An 8,790-nucleotide genomic window follows, 5' to 3' on the forward strand; every position below is an offset into this window, starting at 1 on the left:
ACACACACGTCTAATTTCTTCTTTCATCTAATGCAAACAGATCACGTACATTTGATATAGTACGGTCAACTTAGTGAGATATACATCCTGACGCATTGAAAGTGTAGCGAGCGCTTCTTCCATTTATGTACAATACTTTTTCGACATAATATATGGTATAGCGTGAGTAGACTCGTAAGAGGGAACGCATTAGCGTTACAAATAAAGTAACTCTTCAGAAAATATATAATCATTGGATTTAGATGTAATTAATCCTCGATGGACTATTGTACAATTTATCGTGTAATGTACAACGCATGTGTTACAGTTACGAGTTTTCTAAAACGCTTTTAAACGATCTTTAGGATTAAGGATTAATATTGTACAATATTATTGATCATTTCAATTCAAAATAAACAGTCTCTTAATACAGCTTCTAGACGACAATTAATATTGTGCAATAATATTGATCCAGGGGCTATATTGAGCTTGTTTGTTTTAAATTGTTTAAAAGGGACATCACTGTGTTCAGCAGAAAAAAATAGCTTTGCAACTGGTGCAAAATTCTGTAACATGGTTTATACATTTAGATTTAGTAAGGAACTAAGGATCAATTGTTTACAAAAAAATTTTTACAACAGTTTCAAAGCTGCTTTTTCTGCTAGAAGCGATTGAAAATAATTGTACAAATTGTATAAAATAATTGTACAATAATATTGAGCGTTTAGGGACCGCTTTAGATTCGTCGCGTGAGATTAGTATATGTAAATAATGCATGTTTGCAAAAACTCAATAACTTTCTTTCGCGATTAACATATGTTATCGGATTTTCATCGCGTCGTGTCGGTCATTTTCTCATCCTATGATATGAATGGATCCACCACGTTTCCGAAAGTCCGTGTCAACAATTGATATATATCCCGATTTTCGTTTATTTCCTTTCTCTTGCGATTCTCGTTCGGGAAGACCGGTATAGGTCAATGATCGATTCTTTTTGGGAACGACGATTTGTGGCTGTAGCTGACAGTCGACGATTTTCTACGAGTCAGTTCGAAAAAGAAACACAGAAACACGTGGTATACTTGCGTTCTCTTCGAAATGTTCCGCGGAACAGCGCTATTTATTGGTACATCATTTGCGGTGAAAGCGTTTTGTATAATCAAAAAAAGAAAAAGAAACTTTCAAATTAAAGATCAAGCGATTAGCGCTTTAATTCTTTTTGCCGCGAGGTACACTTTCTCATCTCGACTGAGAAATCGGCATTTCTATGAGTTAATTACTTTAAAAAAAAAAATACAAAATAGAAGACTAATTCATTAATTACAAATGAATTCTTATTTTACTTAATTTATGAAATTATTCTCCTAAAGAACAATTTGTTCACATTCTGCACATTCTAAAATCATTCTACTAACAATAAATAGCAAACGGTTGGCCGTTCTAAAACCAAGCTCTTTGTCGGTGTAAAAAATGTACTATTTAAAATCATTAATTTTCGTAGTTAATCTGCAGTAGTTAAAGTGCACGACTCGTAATTTGTGCAACGTTAGATTGCGCACATTTCAGATATTAGCACCCTGTGATATATGAGCTCAGCACAGTTTCAAACTGCGTGCAGTAGTTCGCGAATAAATTCGCTGCAGGCGCGTGAGCAAAGATAGCGAATGCGGCAATTGCGCCGCGACGGCTGCAGTTTAAAGCCAGTGAGTAAGAAAAGTTAACATGTGGACCATATACGCCCGACGAAGATAATATGAGAGGAAAAACCTATAACGATCATAACGACCATTTAATGAATGGCAAAAACAAAAGGGAAACGTATCGAACGAGTGGAAAAGAGGAAGAAAAAAGAATGAAACCGCGTCGACGCTCTCGTTAGTTCTATATGAAATTACTTTTACGCCTTCAAACGTTTCCGTTATGGACTATCGATTCGTCGTGCAAGTTATGTTACGAATGTTTCATGCATATGCACGTATCTCTTTCATCTCTCTTTTCCTCACATATTCCCTTGAATATAAACTAGCCAGTTATATGACGAAACGTTGCCTCAATTTTCACCAATTCGCTTTCTTCTCATTAGGCGAACCTACTTAAAACGCGTATCAATTCGAATGGTTCAACGAACCTATCTATTCTACTATCACCTTCATCGTGCTTGACATTTATGGAAGTGGCCGATTCAGCGTTTCATGATGTTGGATTCACATCATCATAACGTTCGAAAAGTATTCGTTAAATTCTACAATCATAAAATAAAGTTATTATATTCGTTTCGTCCAATTAAAATTCTTTTTTATTTTTATTTCGTATCTTTACATATTCAAATAATTAAAATATTTTATTATCAGGAATTATATTCGTGTATCTATCACGATATATTATATTCGTCTATTCTCTTTTCAATTTTCTCGTTTCTGACATCGTATATATTTTACGATAACGAATATAAAATCTTTCAGAACTTTTAACTGTGAATTCAAAATTTAAATATATTCCATATTCATTGTTTGATTAGTATAGAGAATAATTATAAAGTCTTTGTATAGCTTTCAACTTTCGTAACTTTAGTTCTATATATAATAAAATGAATCTTTAAGAGAAACAAGTGAATATATATATTTATATACATTTAAGATGCATGGAAAGAATAATAGCTACGTTTACACCGTGCGCTTAATCCGCGATCTATAAGTATCTTTGTTTAATCTAATGGATAAAGATATTTGTTATTATTATATAGGCCGCAGCCCAAATACATAGTGTAAACGTAACCATTTTTAAGGAAATATTTAAAAATGTAGTTACAGATCTGAAACTAATTTTATTGAACAATTGAAATAATTATGTAAAAAACTCAAGTATGATGAGTATTGTTACAAAAACTTTTGATACAGCAACTAGCTTTAACACCTTATACATAATTATTTTGATAGTCCAACAAAATTATTTCCTGGTCTATCTAATTAAATTTTTAGATATTTCAGCAAAACCGTTCTTTCTATGTATATATACATATTTTTTTTTCTCAGTGTACAATATATTTATAAATCAAGTATATTGTTTATATATATCATTATATATTATTATAATAATATATCGTATAACAATATATTTTGTACACTAAGAAGTGTATTGTACACTGAGAAAAATTTCAGATTAAAACCAAGAGATTCTAATCAGAATTCTAATTATCTTAAAAAATTTTATCAGATTCAACCACAAAATTCTGATGGATCCATTTCTTTTTATCAAAATTTCAATTAATGCAACTAAATCCTTTTTTCAATGTGCACATCAATAAATAAGAAAATAAAGTCAAATATATATATTTCGTTTTATTTATTCTTTGTCTGTTTTCCATCATTTCGGATGTAACACGATTTTATGAGAATACTCAAAATTCTCCCGTGTACTTGAGATAATGTGTATTTTATCGCACGCGACGCGGCGGAAAATCCTTCGGTGCATCATCGATTTGCTGGATATATCGCATCGCCTGCATGCATATGCATGGGAAAATATTTTATTGCATCGTCCACACGGAATATCGATGCCGCTGATAACAAATGATTGCTCGATCAGCACATGCGTTGCATCAGGTCGCATTCGCCAGTTCTCCCTGCAATCGTCACGTCGCGAGATGCATGGCTGAATATGTACGTATATGACGATATGCAGCGATTATTTTATGAATTCACAGCGTACTAGATCGTCGAAATATTATTAGAGATACCGAAATTGCATATTTCTATTAGCAGAATATTACAAATCCATTTTTTAACATCAATGATACTCCATAATTCAATTTTTATGAAGCCTCCAAATTAGTCAATGTTATATATATCAACGAATTTAATCAGTCAAAAAATTACCTTCCGTAAATATACATAAAGAAGACGGTTTTATTGAAGTATCTATAATAAAAATTTAGATAAGTATAGATAAGAAAATAATTTTGTTGAACTATCAAAATGATTATGTAGAACATGTTAATAATTATTATATAAAAATATTTTGCAGTATTGCTGATGTAGTGAGTTTTCTATATAATTTTGACAATAAAATTATTTTTTTATTATTTTTTTATCCAGTTAAATTTTTAAATATTTCAGAAAAATCGTTCTTTCTGTGTAATTCTGTGTAATCGATGTAAAACTCCCTCAAATTTATTTTATGTGCCTATAAATTTGCGTGCATAAGTTTATTAATAGATTCTTAAGAAATTTATAAAAAGCTTTCTCAAAGAAATTTAAAGCTGATGGAAAGAAACTAGAATTGCGTTTCAATATTTACTTCCAGAGGCGCGATTCCGTAACTATCTTTACACATCTACCGAGTTGTCGATATCATTGCACAAATATTTTATATAAAAAAGCTGCGCAACGACACTGACAATTGTTAGCGTGTAAAAGTTATGGAATCGCGTCCCAGTATTGAAAATCTATAGTGTACACAAGTTACATGCACTATAGATTTTCAGTACTAGCAGTGAATATCGGAACGCAACCTAGACATGCTTTCAAAAAATGGTATTTATGTTATTATATAGATTCTTCCTCCATTTTTCTTTTTAAAAACATCTCTCTTCCTCGAATCAAATTGCGACAGACAGTGATAATCATTGTCGAAATTAGTTGTGGTTTCTCATTTTGACAGATCAAAGGAATCAGTACGATACATGTGTGACATATTGTAACAAGTGCCATGTGGTTAATTACTACGCTTATTTTGATGTTGAGAGACGATCGTATAGCCTGCGTATTTCAAACGATATGCAATTATGGTTGTTGGTTTATCACTTGTCGATTGCTCTTTTAATTTACATTTTAATGATAATTGTATTGTCTGCTAGCATCTTCTACATAGCAAAGTATATAACTTTACAAATACTGTATTATATTACAATGAATTATAGATATCAAAATACGTTTATACATTTATAGTATAAATCAATACTCGACAGATTTTATATCGACGAATATAGATATATTACATCATTGCACTTATCCATTTTTCTGATTTTTAAACCTTTTGTAATAATATCCCAGAATAATATCAAGAGTTCGTAATATTCATATAAATAAATTCATATAAATAAATAAATAAAATAATTTACGTAAAAAATGTAATATTAAGCACGACACAGTTTATATGCGAATGCGCGGATTTTATTTAATTTATAAATGGATGTAACAGATTTATAAATGTATCCAAATATTCTATTGGTTGCAAACATATCATAGATACATTTAAAATTTAAACATTGACTCATCTGTTAATTATCGATTTATATGATACAAATATATTACACAGAGATATCCATTTCTCGGATTCTTATCAAATCAAATATTTTTACGATAATATTATAATATTGCAGAGAACAACATTCATATAAATAAATTAATATAACTGACATCAAGAATGTAATATAAATACGTACGAATGTAATATGATACGAATGTATTCTATTGTTTACGAAATTATACATACGTAAACGTTTACACGAAGTCTCTGAATATTTTAAAACAACTTGATTTAACGTCAACTCCTATCAACTCTGACGTATACATAGTGAAAGATTATAAACAGCAGCTCTCCGATCATTTGTATTTGTCGCATTATACGAAAATTATTTCGAGATTGAATCTGGAAATGTCTATTATTGGATTTGTTCAAAGAAATCATATGAAAAAGCTTTTCTCCATTACGTCCATAGCGTTCCATATTTGATATAAATGCGTTCAATTACAAGCCATTTTTTTCCTAAAGGAAAACTGGGATACTCATAAATATAAATTTCGGTGTTACTATTCTTCTCTGACATGGTCACAAGTCTCTTTTACAGCACCTCCTTCTTTTCCGTCTCCGAGGACGCGTATAATACACGCCCTTCTGCTAGCACGATTCAAAATAAAAGATCAATTTTCTCTGGGCTACATACATTCCTACAAAGAAATACGACGAGTATTCTCTTCGAGCTACGTGACTCTTTCAGACAGACAAAAACTCAACAAAAAAATTCAACAAAAAGGAAAAGCATCCGGAACATTCAGTTTTTGTGTGACATGATATGAAAGCTTACGATATTTCTGACTGTAAAGCCAGCATTTTATAAACTTTATTCCTAAGATTTGTTCAAGTTAATATCAAAATTATTCAATATCTACAGAATAGTACATGAAAAAATGTCATATGCTTTATATATAATCGGGGAACGTTTACAAATGTTATATAAATAGAATGTTATATAGATAGAATTTTTTTCTTAACAAGTAATGATTATTCTTACAAGTTACCGACTCTGAAAAGTAATGTACTTAGAATTAACTTAAAAAGTAACGAGTTATTATTTCTCAATTACTTTTGTGTTCATTTTTTGTAATAACCTTTTACACATATACATTATTTCAAATATCATTTACTTCAGATAATATTTTTTGCAATAATAGTTCTTCAAATCGACGATCAAACTTAAAACTTGTGATATTATTATTATTATTTTAATTTTTAATTATTGAATAAATAACTTTAACTTCGTTACAAGTAACGAGATACTTTTCAATCCTATATATAACATTTATTTTTAACAAAATTGGTACATAATTAGTACAGAATTAATTACTAAAATCTGAAAATAACGATAATTAAATGGTCTGACATTTCGTGCGCTATTCTGAATGTTTATCTTATATTAATTTAAAGATGCATAAAGTTATCAAATATCTTAATTTATTCTTAAATAAAATTAAAATAAGATAAAAATGTATTATTAATAAAAGTATCACAGAAATGAAAAAAGAGAACCATTTTTTAATCAGTTTTAAAATTCAAAAAGTCTGGATCCAAGGTAGCTCGTTAAGTATAGGCCACTTACTTTTCTTCTCGCGATGGTCGACGTTTTAAAATTTAATTTTACGTTTCAAAAAGATAAAGACGCCTTAAATCTGCTTTCAACTCGTTAAATCCATAAACCCGAACAAACGACGCGAATTCTCGACAACATTTGATGATTGAAATAAACCTTCGTAAAAAGTGAAGAACTTTCTTATTCCGCTATAATTCAATCGTCGCAAAGACTAGATATGCTGAATAACGTAAAATTATGCAAAGACTGAATATGCTGGATAATGTAAAATCAGAAATGCATAATCTCATTTCGGCGAGGTAGTCATAAATGCATTGGTGCTGTCGAGACGAATTCTTTGGTTGGCAGCGTCTTTAGCACGAAAGTCATTAATTTCATGTCGGAAAACAAATTACACGAGAATTATGAGATGAAAGCCTAGAACTCTGATGTGCTACGACGATTAATCCTTTAAAATAATAGAAACGTGCGAATCACCGCGCGTGCTGCATTGAGCGCGTGCTGAATTCGACTTCACGATTTCCACTCTCACGTGCTGAATCGGAATTTTCACCCTACTTGCCACTATGTTGGCAATACCCGCCACGGAAAACTTCACGAAACTTTGAAAGGTTCGTTCAAAATTTATCTGAAAGGATTTGAACCGTCCTTTAAAGCTCATGGCTCTTTAATGTGAGAAGGTATAACTAATTTTACTCATTTAACTTCTTGTCGGTAACCGAGATTTTTAAAAGTATCGATATTCTAGTTGTGAATTATGATAGATAAATTTAAATCTGCAGAAAATAAATAAAATACAATTCGATCTCTAGTGATCTGATAGTGATCATTGTTAAGGCTTTGATAAATAGGTATGTCAGAGTTTTTTCAGATTTTTATATAATCCGGAACGATAAAAAATTTACTCTGTTTCTCAAAGATCTCTATTGTTGATGAAAGAGTTAAAATTCATATTGCCGGCAGAAGATTAAGTATCACTATAATGGTACTGGCAAATATTAGCAATAAAACATTATAAACATATATGTACATATACTAATAATAATGAAAAATTAAAAGCTAGCCTTTCATATAAAAATGAATTAAGAATAAGAAGTAAGAAACTTTTATAATTATTTTAAAATTTTATATAATTTTATATAAATTTTATATTTATATTTAAATGTGTTTTTTATATGTACATCGGTTACAAAAATATAATTCAACAATTACAATCGAAAAAAAACATCTGTTATAGATATAAAAGTTCTACTACTTTTATGGTTTTGCCACAAAAAATAAAGATATCAATTTTTTTTAGAATCTAAGAAAGTTTCAATAGCTTTTATTATCGCGGCATCGGTGACTGTTTTTTGGTTTCAAGAACCGAAATTCAGTAATCTGACAAACAAAGAGTTCACCCGTAAATTGTTCGAAGATATGCGTAAAATACTACGACAATCCGTGTTATCGAATGTTTGAGATTTACGGCACGTCTCCCATTTCATCCCACAGGGCTGATCGGCATTCCTTCTCTACTTACTACGGAAATTCGCAATAGTCGGCACACAGTCGCAACAGCCGATGGTATCAGGAGAAAAGTATGTGGTTAAAACGTCTCTCCTTCTCAGCATTTGTCACCCAGCGGCAATTTATTTCATTGTCGCACGTCATGTTTAGTGCTATCGCGGAAACTCGAGTATGCAGCGTATATCGGAATCGCGGTCGCTACTATCGCTAGTTTAGAATTATATGATGTCGCAGTCTTTTTTTCACATTTTTACCTTCCGCTTACAAAAAGAGCGAATTATTATCATCATCGCTATATTAATATATGTTATCATATTGTTGTTGTTGTTGTTGTTAGAGTTATTGTTATTATTATTAAGATTATGGGTATAATTATTGTTATTGTTACTGTTGCTGTTGTTATTAGTATTATTATAGGACCTCCAATTTTGTGT

Source organism: Atta cephalotes (assembly GCF_000143395.1).
Source record: "Atta cephalotes unplaced genomic scaffold scaffold00001, whole genome shotgun sequence".
NCBI classification, from domain to species: Eukaryota; Metazoa; Arthropoda; class Insecta; order Hymenoptera; family Formicidae; genus Atta; species Atta cephalotes.